We start from the raw sequence: 13,035 nt of genomic DNA, 5'->3' as shown, positions 1-13,035 counted from the left end.
ATATTTTTTCTAAGAATTTACCTTAAAGATAGATATATGCTTTTTAAACAAAAATCATTTTATTGGGGGCTCGTGCAGCTCCCAATCCATCCATCCATCCATTGTGACAAGCACATTTGTACATCTGTTGCCATTGTTATTCTCAAAACATTTGCTTCCTACTTGAGCCCTTGGCATCAGCCCCCTCATTTTTTCAAAGCATGCCAAGGAAATGTAGCAAAAGTACAAAACTCCAAAAACACAAGCTTACTGTCATCAAGTCACAGTAAACTCAAAGTCTAGAATAACTGTCCCTGTGGATTTCCTCAACTGGTGCTCTTCACAGGAGTATAAAGGAGTTTGTGTTTCTCTGCCTTGGTTTTGAACTGCCAACCTTGTGGTTACCAGCCCAACTCATAACCCACTAGGCCACCAGAGCTCCGGAGGAAAATGCAGAAAGCAACCTCTATGCTCATCATCAGAACAATTCTTAGAAGAATATGCATAGTCTGAGCTCATAAAGATTTTTTATATTTTTAAAGGTTGTTTCTTAACAATCCAGGGGGCCCTGGTGGCATTACGAGTTGTACTGCTTATCCATATGGTCAGCAGTTTGAAACCACCAGCCGGTAGTTGGAAGAAAGATGAGTTTTTCTATTCCTGCAACAAGTTAAGTCTCTGGAACCCCACTGGAGCAGTTCTGGCTTGACCTACAGAGTCGCTGTGAATTGCTTAGAAGGCAATGAGTTTGGATTGGGTTTTCATAGGGACCCTAGAGGGCAGCGTAGAATGACTTGCTCCCAAAGTTTTCAGAGACTATAAATCTTTCTCATCTTTCTCCTCATCTTCCTCCCTCAGACTGGCTGGTGGGTTTGAACTGCCAACCTCGCACAGCACTTCAATGCTCAGCCCACAGCACCACCAGGGCTCAACAAGATGGCGGTGAGACTGTTTGTTTAAAGAGTGTATATGTGCCCATGGAGGAGCCCCGGGGTGTAGTAAGGTACAAGTTGGGCTGCTCACTCCAAGGTCAGCAGCTTGACTCCACCAGCAGTACCAAGTGAGAAAAAGGAGGCTCTCTGCTCCCACACAGATGTGCAGCATTGGAAACCCAAATGGCAGTTCTACTTTGTCCTCTGGGGGCGCTATGAGTCAGAATGGACTCAATGGCAGTACGCTTGGTTATAAGTGTCAACGTAAATTTTGGAAGGATATCTTTAAAGCGTTCATGCTTGAGTCTCTCCCGTTTTCTTGCAATTTTATTGACCACACAAAAAAATCATTTCCTCTTTTAACTTTCATTGTAAATGCCAAACTCTTCCTGCTTCATCTCCAACCTTCTCAGACTGCCCGATGGCATTTCCCTACAGCAGTGATTCTCAACGTGTGGGTCGTGACCCCTTTGGGGGTCGAATGACCCTTTCACAGGGATCACCCGATTCATCACAGTAGCAAAATGACAGTGATGAAGTAGTAACGAAAATAATTTTATGGTGGGGGGTCACCACCACATGAAGAGCTGTATGAGAGGGTCACACAGCATGAGGAAGGTGGGGAACCACTGCCTTAGAGTGTTTACCTAGTTTTCTATCATTATCATATCTACCAATAAGAGATGGCAATTGGTACAAATAAAAAGCCCAAACTCAATCCACTGTCATCCTACTCATAGTCCCTGGTGCTGTAGGTTATGCATTAGACTTGTTACCCAAAAGGTCAGGAGTTCCAGTCCACCACTAGTCTGTAGGTGAAAGACGAGGCAATCTGCTTCTATAAAGAGTTACAGCCTCCCCTACCTAATTCACAATTACATATAGATATAGCTATATAGCGCCCCAGAAGACCTCTGATGCTGGCTGTTCTCCTGTCTTACATGGAGCTGCAATGACACCTCTCCTCATTGCCATCAAGTCAAGTTCAACTCATAGAGACCCTACAGGACAGGGTAGAACTGCCCCGGTAGGTTTCCAAGACTGTAACTCTTTACGGGATTAGAAAGCCTCCTTTTTCTTCAGTGGGACAGCTGGTGGATTTGAATGGCTGACCTGTGGCTAGCCACCTGACTGGTACCCATTACACCACCAAGGAAGCTCCAGGGTTGCTATGAGTTGTTATGAACTGTTCACAGCCACAATGAGCAGTTCAGGCTTTGGACATAGAAGAAGTTAGCGTAGAATCTGGGCTTTCTTCCTGAGTGCATCCTTGGCCAATTTAGTTTTTTAAAATTTTTATTTTAATTAGGGTACCAGGTGGGGTTCGAATTTCAGATTGTCAAAGGCCAATTGCACCCAGGAAGAAACCTATTCCCTAGGGTTACCCAGGCTGTAAACCTTCACAGGAGCAGACCGCTTCAGCTCTGCCCTGAAGATCTGCTGCTGGGTTTGAACCACTGACCGTGTGGTTAGCAGCTTAATACATAACCCAATATGCCACCAGGAGTATGCTCCCAAGATTTTGAAGGTGACTGAAAGGCTTGCTATTGTAAAATAACATTCATATTAAGGCAATGATAGAAATTGATGGAAGTTTATTTAATGTATGATTCATAATCAGAGTAATATTTAACTGGACCTTCAAAGTGTTGGGTCAGTAAGAGATTCTCCAAAAACCAAACCCACTGCTACTGAGTCGATTTCAATCCATAGTGACCCAATGGGACACAGCAAGACTGCCCCCACAGGGTTCCCTGGGTTGTGGATAATTGCAGGTGCAGACAGTCTCATCCAGCTCTCATTTGAATGGCTGGAGGATTGGAACATCCAACCTCAGGGCCAGCAGCCCCTCGTTTACCCCACAGCACCACCAGGGCCCTGGAGAGACAGTGTTATGGAAAAAGCCCAGGAATCACTGTTTACACAACAACAATTTACACCCCCAAACACAGCTTCCACCCCCACCCTGGAATGTTTCCCTAAACTGACCTTACATAGATAATATTTCATAAACTCCCACTGCCTAAGGCAGAATGGTCTCTAGGATGCTGCTTGACTAGGCTCCTGTTTGGCTTCAAGGTGACTTTGGGAAACAATTTTCTCAAGGTTTTAGCATCAAAAAAAGATCTCAACATGTATTAGCTTGGCTACAAAAAGAAAGGGGGTTGTAGGAAAAGGGGAAGATCAACACACATAACCAACGTAAAAGGAAACCTGGGGAGTTACACGGACTGAAAGGAGCGCATGGTTCCCATGATTACAGACACAATCCCAAAGTAACAACAGCAGTCAGAGCAGTAGTGGTAGCAGTAGTAACAATACTTGATGAGGGCCAGGCAGGCAGATATGTAAACCGGCAGGGATGGCATATGGGAGTACACTCACCAATACACGTATGCTTTGTTTGCCTACAGACACGCTTGTCTGGGCTGGCGCTGTCCCCGTGCATGGGCGAGAGCACACGGTCTCCTATGTGTTTGGGAAGCTGGGCATGGATAAGGATGGCTGAGGAAGAATTGATGCCGTTGAATTTTGGGGCTGGCAAAGAGTATTAAACCTACCACAGACTGCCAGAAGAAACAAATCAATCCGTGTCGTGTGCTAGGGGAAAAGACTCCAGATTTTAAAATGTTCTCCGGAGACCCTTTTATTAAGTCTTAAACAGGACGGAGACAAAACAAAGACAATTATCCGGATGAGGGAAGCTGTCAGCATGTGCCATGACAGAGGCCGATGGAATCCGCTGACTCACACTCATGGTTTTCACGATGCACAACAGGGAAGAAAAGAAATCATTACGCGAGCCTGACTGGTAACAGGCCAATCCTTGGAACCACAGAAAGGGAGGCGGGGACGGCTGTGACTGGAATATGTGCATAATGGTAGGGTTAGAGAATCCTGGATGCATGCCGGGGTTCTGAGGACCAGACTATCTAGCGGTCAAGATTTGACTCATCATCATGCAACCTTAGGTCATAGTCGCCAGGATGCCAACCTCTGAGTTAAATTGGACAGTGTGGTCAGATTCGGAACCGTGGCAGTGTAGTGGTTATATGTTCCAGAGAAAGCACCAAGTTGGCAACCACCAGCACTCTGGGAGAAAGATGAAGCTTTCTACCCACGTAGAGTTGCCGTGTCGGAAACCCACCGGCGGCAGTTCGACCCTGTCCTACAGGACCACTATAATTCAGAGTCGACGGGATGACAGTGAGCTTGGCCTTTTATTTATTTTTATCTGATTGGCTATGTTCAGCAAATCCTTAAGGACATGCCCACGTCAGTGTTCTCGCAGTTCTTCGCTGTATCTTTCTGCATCGTACTTCGTCTCCTTTCAACCACATTCCTGCTGAGGGCAAAGTGACTTTCCCGGGGCTTGTCTAAGCAGAGCCACCTTGTTGATGTGAAGGCCAGTGAGCAAGCATTGGGGAACTAACCTTCATAACGTCAGTGTCACCTGAACTGAGGTCAAGACACAAAGCAGAGTTGGGTTCCCCGTGTAGAAGCCTAGTGCTTTAGAATCTAAGCTCCTTTGCATTTGGACAGACCACAACCAGAAAGCTCCTTGGACGGTAGATGGTGAGATGCGTTCTCAGGAGGGACCCATCCCTGCAGGAGGACATGATGCTTGGTAAAGTCGAGGGCTAGTGGAAAGCAGTGAGACTCTCAGGGGGTTGAGCCAGCACAATGGCTTCAACAAGGAGCTCAAAGATTGCACGGTGAGCATGGCTCAGGACTGGGAGTGTTTTGTTCTGTTGTCAGTAGGGCCTCTCTGAGTTGGGACCCAACAACAAGAAGAGATGGGAGACCGCTGTAGTCATAACCAGGCAACTGGAGGGACCGAGTCAGTGAAAGGCCATTTGGGAGGCAGCGAATTGCTCTCTCCCTACCTGGACCAAGGAAGAGTGAAGAAAATCCAAGAGCTGAGGAAGCAATTAGTCCAAAGGACTAAGGGACTACATGAACCACAAACTCCACCTGCCTGAGACTAGAAGAACTACACGCTGGTTGGTCACCACCGTTGACCACTCGGATCAAGATCCCAAGAGGAGAGGCTGGGCAGAGTGGGAGAGAAGTGTAGAACAAAATTCAAAATCATTTGCAAAACGCCAACCTTACTGGTCTGACAGAGACTGGTTCACGCCCCCTGAGACGATATAGCCCTTAGGTATCCTTCCGTCTTGGAACCGAACCCACTTGGGGATCACCTTTCAGCCCAACAGTTGGCAGGCATATACAGTAGATACCACCTGTGAGGAATGCACAAGGCTGAACAATCCACTGCAGGACACCAGGGCAGCGTCAAAGGGAAATGGGGGAAGACAGGGAGGGATTGGAAGGAGTGCTGATACATTGAGGAGATTGCAAGTGATGTTGTGAAACCGAATGTGTATAAATTGTTCAGTGGGAAACAGATTTGCTCTGTGAAATTTCACCCCAACCACAATAAACAAAAACAACAACAACAACAACTCAAGGACAAGGGCCTTGTGTGGGTTATCCAACTTCGTGTCTAAATCAAGGAGGAACTGTCACCATCTTCGCTTCTAAGGGCCGTTCCGGCTGTACCTCTTTAGAGATATTTATTCCTTCTTCTAACCTGGTTGTCCATGGTACCCTCAATATTCTTTGGCAACATCATCATTCAAACGAACCAACTCCTTCCAAACAAACAAGCAAACTTACTGTCATCGAGTCGATGCCTCCTCAGAGTGACCCTAGAGGACAGAATAGAACTACCCCTGTGGATTTCCAACACCATCACTCGCTTGGGGAGTAGAATGCCTTCTTTTGTCCCAAAGAGTGACTGGTGGTTTTGAACTACTGGCCTCGGGGTTCGCAGCCCAATGTGTAGCTATGATGCCACCAGGGCTCCCTCGCCAGAAACAGCACTAAATAATTGGATCATTTTCAGGAAATAGACATAAATCAAAACTGCAAACTAAAAGAGAAAAGGAAGATATGTGAATTTTTTTCTCAGCCTGTAACCAGATTTTCCTTGTATTGACTTTATAAATAATGTTATATTTTTATTTTTTAAATCATTTTATTGGGGACTCTTATAGCTCTTATCACAATCCATCCATCCATGCATCCATTTTGTCAAGCATATTTGTACATATGTTGCCATCATCATTTTCAAAACATTTTCATTCTACTTGAGCCCTTGGTATCAGCTCATTTCCCTCCCTCATGATCCCTTGATAACTTCTAAATTATAATTTTTTTCATGTCTGACATTGACTGCTGTCTCCCTTCACCCACTTTTCTGCTGTCCATCCCCCTGAGGGGGGGTGTTATAAGTCAAACATTGTGATCAGTTCCCCCTTCCCCGCCACGCCCCAACCTTCCCCTTCCCCTCCTGGTATCGCTACTCTCATTATTGGTCCTGAGAGGTAATATGTTATATTTTTAAGGAGCCTTGGTGGTGTAGAGATTATGTATTGGGCTGTTAACTGCAAGGTCAGCAGTTCAAAACCACCAGCTGCTCTGTGGGAGAAAGATAAGGCTTTCTACTCCAGTAAAGAGTTACAGTCTCAAAAAAAAAAAAAAAAAAAAAGAGTTACAGTCTCAGAAGCCCACTAGGCAATTCTATCCTGTCTTATAGACACACTACAAGTCACAGTTAATTCAGTGGTAGTGAGCGAGTTACATTGTATTTTAAAAGGCGCCCCGGGGGCACTTTCAGGTAAGCGCTGGACTGCTAACTGCCAATTTCGTAGTTCAAAGCCAACAGCCACTCTGCTGAAGTAAGATGAGGCTGTTTGTTCCCATAAAAGGTTTATTTGGAAACAAATCGCCTTGTTTAATTTTTCAAATCTAAGAATGTGGTTAGCTTTCACTCAAAGGCTCTACAGTATTCTTGACACATCTCTTCTGAAAGGGTGTGTAGAAGTGCACAGGTGTCCTTCTCAAGGGCTGCTTATACGATTCACCTTAATTCACTGCCTCCGAGTTGATGTGGGCTCATACCCACCCTATAGGACAGGGAAGAACTGCCCCCTTTGACTTTCCGAGACTAACTGTTTACGGGATTAGAAAGCCCTGTCTTTTTCCCAAGGAGCGGCTGATGGCTTTGAGCTGTCGGCTTTGGGGACTGCAGCCCAACTCGTAACCACTATGCTACCAGGACTGTTTATATGATCAGCAGTTCTACAGATTACATCGGTTGTATCCGTTAGCCACAGCGAGTTCACCTCTGTCCAGTAATGAGTGTTCGTCTCAATAAACATATATCTTTCTCCAATGGTAGACTAACAGGCATTTTCAAGAGATAATAGTTAGAAAATAAACATGGATTGAAAAAAAAAGAAACATGGGAATTGTGTGGTTCGTTTTGGCCGTTGTTTGGAAATGTTACTGATTTAGCTTTTGGACTCTATTTTGTTGATTTTTTTGGCTTGTTTGACACAGCAAGTTAGGTTCTCATCGGACAAATCCCACACAAACTGCCGGAGGACATGAGGGGGTCATAGGGTCAATATTATCTTTGTGTTCCCTTTGTGGCTTTTTCCAGGGTGCCAGTTCCCCCGCTTATCCGCACACCACCCACCCACCTTTGCGTTTAAGTATTGTTGACCATCTGGTCTCAGGGAGGGCATTGATCTCCCAGGTAATCTCCCTGACGCCTGGGCTGCTCTGCTGTTTTGCTAAAAGGCAATCTCAGGGGACAGGTGCTGTTCTAGGTTTTAAAAGTGTCTCATAGCAACGGCTTAAGAGAGTCCTTTGTTCTCCAAGGTTCCAGTCTGCCTACTTTTTTTTCCCCCTTAAAGAAGAATTTGAGGTCAGCTCCATCTTCTCTCCCATTCTGTTGAGGACCAAGGACTGTGATCCTGGTGAGAATGGCCAATGGTGGTAGCTGGGCGCCATCTAGTTCTGGTCTCAGGGTAGATGATGTCAGAGTTCCTGTAGATGTCTTCTTTTCCTTTGAGATTCTGGTTATCTTCTTAAAAAAAAAAAACTTTTTGTGATTCGAGCAGAAAAGTTTATAGAGCCAATTGGGTACCTCCTTTCCAATTTGGCAAACAGTCAAACCGTAAGAGTGAGTCTGCCAGGTCTACGGGTGACAAAGGCCTAGAGTCTTAGGGGCTCCATGGCTCAGACTGACCAGTAAGCCTGTTGCTGTTGTTTCTTAATGATCTGAGGTTTTGTTGCACATTTTTCGCCCACTCTATCCAAGACCTTCAAGGTGATCCTTCTCAGAGTGGTCAGTAGTGGTACCCAGGCATCATGTGGGCAGAGGTTGATGTGGTTCATTAGTCCTTTGGACTAACTATGTCCACGCAGCTTTTGAGTTTCTCCTCCTTTGTGCTGGGTGAGGGAAGACTCAGAGTTGCAAGCGTTTAAGACACCAGTCAGTCTTCCTTGAAGGAGGATGTAGACCATTGTCATTGTGAGCGATGCTGCGTCGGTTGGTTGGCCTTCATGTCCTCTGCCTGTGTTGATTACCTTCTTACTCTTGTCTCAGGGTTGCCTGAAAGCGTTTAAGGCCCCAGACACAGGACACTACTCACTTCATTGAGATACTGATCATGATTTCATGAGCTATGTTGGGCCAATTGACTGAGCTGTCCTGTTACATTCTGGTTCTAAGCTTTCAAACACAGACCAATGTTGGCAAGGGTTTAGTTACGTCTAACGAGTCTCTGTGTTTGTGTGTTCGATGATTATATGTACCTATACCCACATATTTGTTTATACAAGTTGGAAATGCTACCCAGGGTCGCTCTGAGTTGGAATCAACTCTATGACACTGGAATAGACACATACCTCTAAGGAGTCTTGGTGGTGTAGTGGGTTATGTGTTGGGTTGTTAACTACAGAGTCAACAGTTCAAGCCCACCAGCTTCTCCATGAGAGAAAGAGAAGTCTTTTCATTCCTGTAAAGATCTTCAGCCTCCGAAATCTACGGGGGCAGTTCTACTCTGTCCTATAGGCTCACAGTGAGTCTAGATCGGTTGGGCGGCAGTGAGACATGATGGTGAGCATCAGTTCATGTGTCTGCTGGCTACTCACTCACATGTTCTCTTCGGTGAAGGTTCTGCTCGTGTCCTTGTCTGTTTTCTGACGGGGTTGTTTGTCTTTTTGTTCTTGAGTTGTTGCCATTTTCTCTCCTGATTTTAGAAATCAGACACTTCTCAGGGAAATGGTTTCCAAAGATAACTCATCCCCAACCCCCACCTCTAGTATGTAGGTAGTCAATGTACTCTTTTTAATAGGGCCTTTTGTTTTCCAAAGCCCCCAGACACCATCTAGTCTTTATCTTACCGTTAGTCGACAGTTTAGTTATACAGCGTCTAATTCTCCTCAACCTCCGAGGAAGACAGAGAACATATTCTAAAGATGTTACATTTTAAGAATTCTTTTAAGACACACAAACATTAGCGTAATGGGAAGATAATGCCAAACAGAAGCAAACATGCATCGAACTCCTGCTAATCCAACAAAGAGAAACTGTTTATCGCAACTGGTGTTTACTGCGTGGAGCAGATGCTCACACAAAAGGCTCAGTAAGAGCTGGGAATTCTATTTAGATCACATCTACATTATTAATTAGTATGAATAAATTATAGCATGGACTTTGTTTTTGTCGTCCCCCCAGCCCACGTCGGAAGAGTTCTGAGAACTGTCCACACCGTGAAGGGTCATGCAGCCAGGATTCCAAACACAAACACGATCTTAACAGAAAAGCTGTGTTCCAAAGGCATTTCCATAATTACACGTTTCTAAAAAAGAGACTTAGCAGGACAAAAGGAGGAGGCCTGGTGGTGCCAGTGGTGAAGGTGCTGGGCTGCTAACCCAAGGGTTGGCGGTTCGAAACTACCAGCTGCTCCCCAGGAGAGTGAAGTAGCAGTGTGTTTCCATGAAGATCACGCCTTAGAGAGCGGATTGGGCGCTGCCCTGTAGATGGATGCCAAGACTCTGAGTGACCTCGGCAGCCATGAGTTTTGGAATGACAAAGGAGTTCTCTGCTAGAGGGCAGGTACCCAACTTTTGGACAACAAAGAGGTTCTGTGGCCCATTCCAAGTCCTCTGGATTGGTTTGTGTGAACCCTAACAGACGAGTCGGTGCCAAAGGGGCTGTTGTGCATGTGGGGGGTGGAGGAGATGGTGACACTGCTCTTAGGTGCACCGCTTAGCTTACAAACAATATGCATTTGACTTCCCATTTGCTGCGTTCTCTGATGTCACGGGAAACCAGGGATGTGCATCTTTGGGATGCCAAAGACCCGGGGCGTGCCAAACAGAGGCCTCTGTTTAAGCGTCATCAAAAGGCGGGCTATGTCCTGAGAGAGAGAGAGAGAGAGAGAGAGAGAGTCCCAGAGTGTCTCGACATTTCCATTCTATGGCCCGGCAATCTAAAAGATACAACAGAGCCACAAACAGATGGAATTATGTTTGGATTCTAAAGTAAGAGCTTTAAAAAAGAGCACTATATGACCCACAGAGACTTTGGCGATGAGGTGTAAGCTTAGATCTGTCAGCAGGGGCAGGCAGAGGTTCCTGTCCCAGGTGCCAGGATATCAGAGGAGGTGGATTAGTAACATGAAGAATAAAAACCCCAGAGAGACAAGTCCCTCAGGAACAGTAATGGGATCAGCGACACTATGAAGGTAGGGGGATAGGTGGGGTGAGAAAGGGGGAACCGACTGCAATGATCGATCGACATATAACCTACCTACACCCCCAGGGGGACGAACAACAGAAACACGTGTGAAGGGAGACAGTGGACGGTGTAAGACATGAAAAGAGTAATAAAAATGTATAATTTATCAAGGGTTCACATTGGTGGGAGGGAGAGAAAAACAAAGAGAAGCTCCTACCAAGGGCTCAAGTAGAAAGAAAATGTTTTGAAAATGATGATAGCAACATAGGTACAAATGTGCTCAATAAAATTGATGTATGGATTGTTACAAGAGCTCTACGAGCCCCCACTAAAATGATTTATTAAAAAACAAACAACTAGGAGAGTGGAATTCTTCTACAGCAGTGGTTCTCAACCTTCCTACTGCCACGACCCTTTAATACAGTTCCTCATGTGGTGGTGACCTCCTCAATTATAAAATTATTTTCGTTGCTACTTCATCACTGTCATTTTGCTACTGTTATAAATCGGGCAACCCCTGTGAAAGGGTCGTTTGACTCTTCAAGGGGTCGGGACCCACAGACTGAGAACCGCTGTTACAGGCTGGGTGAAGACACCCCCACATCAACAAGGCTTTTGACTTGGTAGGGGAGCTCAGATTTAGGTCAACTCTTTCTCTGGGCTGGCCGAGGCCCAAGGAACTTGGCTTTGTCTCCCACAGTCCATGGAGGAAGCACATCACATGGACACTTATCTGCAGGGTTCTATACACACAAGGCAAATTTTAAGAAAGAAAAAACAACCTGGAACGTCTTGCCAGCGGTTGTGCTCCATGTGCCAACGTCCTGAATGAGGGCAGCGAAATCTGCACCGTGGTCCATGCCCGTCGGCGTGATGCTGATTCATGTTACAAGGCTTGTATTTTCCATCATCCCTAAACACATATCAGACAATTATTTAGTTACCTCTGTTGCTCAACTCCCCCAAACATCACTTTGTTCTAATGTTGGGAAAAAACACCTGGCTGGGCAGAGTTGACATTCCAAGGGGTGGGAACTCAGGCTTGGAAGTCGTGCGGTGTCCGTGCCACTAACGTGAGGAAGTGGGCACGGCACGGCAGCAGCAGGTGCGCCAATGGCTGTCACAGGGATGAGCCAAGACTTTAGGAAGACTGGAAAAGCGTGCCGATGAATCTAAGACATGAGTCTGTGGGACACACCCATCGATGGCAGGCAGCCGGAAGAGCAAGGCTTAGCCTCTACATGCTGTTCAAACCACACACATCCCCCTGAAGTCCACTGTCCCCAAAGGGAGAGCTCTCTGACTAGTGACAGTCCAGAGGCAGCTCAAACAGACGCTTGGAATAGGCTTCTCTCAAACGAGGTTAGAGTTGTTCATGAAGAGGCAACACAGTGCCACGCTGGACCATTAGACAATTGATTGTAAAAAAGGAAGATTTTTTCATGTTTGTCATAAAAAAACAAAATGATAACTAAAAGATGGTGGTAAATACATATGTAACCAAATAGTACCATTTCAACATTCCCCATAGTAGGATTCAGTTACATTGTGTTGGTCAACCATTCAATCTTTATCCAAATATATCCATCACCCTTAACAGAAACTAGCATCCCCCAGACAATGAGTCCCTTTCCCCTTTCCCTGAGAGATACAAATGATCTTTGGTATCTTCCCAATTGCTTATTTTAGGTGCTTGAGCTAAGTAGGGTCATACAGGATTGTTTGTGACTGATTTATTTCACTCAGCATTGATTCTTAAAACATTTTTTTTGGTTACCACACACACACATCAAAAGATGCTCCCATTTAACCACTTCTACCCGTTGCTCAGCGACACTGATGATACTCTTCCTGTGTCAGCATTCTGGTTACCTTTTCTAGTTCTCTCCCCTCCACCAGACTGACCGCTCCCCGAGTGTGCCATCTGTTTGCAATGCTGTGAATTATTTAGCATGGCACTTTTAGACGCAGCCCTTGTTACTCCCACCAAATGACCCTCCTTTTCCTGATGGGTTTGGGTAAGAAGATAGAAGATGCAGACTGCTTTACATTATTCGGCGAGTGATTGTGAACAGGGTCAGTTGTGAGGTCCACCTGACTGGGTATAAAGAGAATCATCTCAGAAGTACAAGGGATGGGGTGGGGGACAGGGGAAATATCACTATCAGCCAGAGAGAAGTGCCAGGAGTGGAGCACGCCCTTTGGACCCTGAGATCCCTGCGCACTGGGCCCCCTTGATCTAGGACAGTGGTTCTCGATCTTCCTGATGCCTCGACCCTTAAATACAGTTCCTTATGTTGTGGTGACCCCCAACCATAAAAATTATTTCTGTTGCTACTGTCATTTTGCTGTTGTGAATCGTCATGTAACTATCTGATAGGCAGGATGTATCTTCATTGTTACAAATTGGACATAATTAAAGCACAGTGATGAATCACAAAAACAATATGTAATTATATATTGTGAGATATATTTTTTGAAATACATATTTCTAAAGACAAATAAATGAAACTTTGGCTT

At 45.4% G+C, this 13,035-nt stretch overlaps 1 long non-coding RNA gene across 2 annotated transcripts in view; it reads right to left on the bottom strand.

Annotated features, from left to right (window-relative positions):
• Positions 1-13,035, bottom strand: part of LOC142462702 (uncharacterized) — a 45,205-nt gene that overhangs the window by 29,810 nt on the left and 2,360 nt on the right. The window contains exons 2-3 of one of the 2 annotated variants that reach the window (XR_012787271.1): positions 11,298-11,428; positions 5,978-9,022 (exon numbers count right to left, since the gene is read on the bottom strand). This is a non-coding gene — a long non-coding RNA (uncharacterized LOC142462702). Of the gene's footprint in view, positions 1-5,977; positions 9,023-11,297; positions 11,429-13,035 lie in introns of those variants that run through there. The other variant, XR_012787272.1, reaches the window with a different exon arrangement.

Source organism: Tenrec ecaudatus, chromosome 12 (genome assembly GCF_050624435.1).
Source record: "Tenrec ecaudatus isolate mTenEca1 chromosome 12, mTenEca1.hap1, whole genome shotgun sequence".
NCBI classification, from domain to species: Eukaryota; Metazoa; Chordata; class Mammalia; order Afrosoricida; family Tenrecidae; genus Tenrec; species Tenrec ecaudatus.
This window is presented reverse-complemented; position numbering and strand designations above follow the sequence as displayed.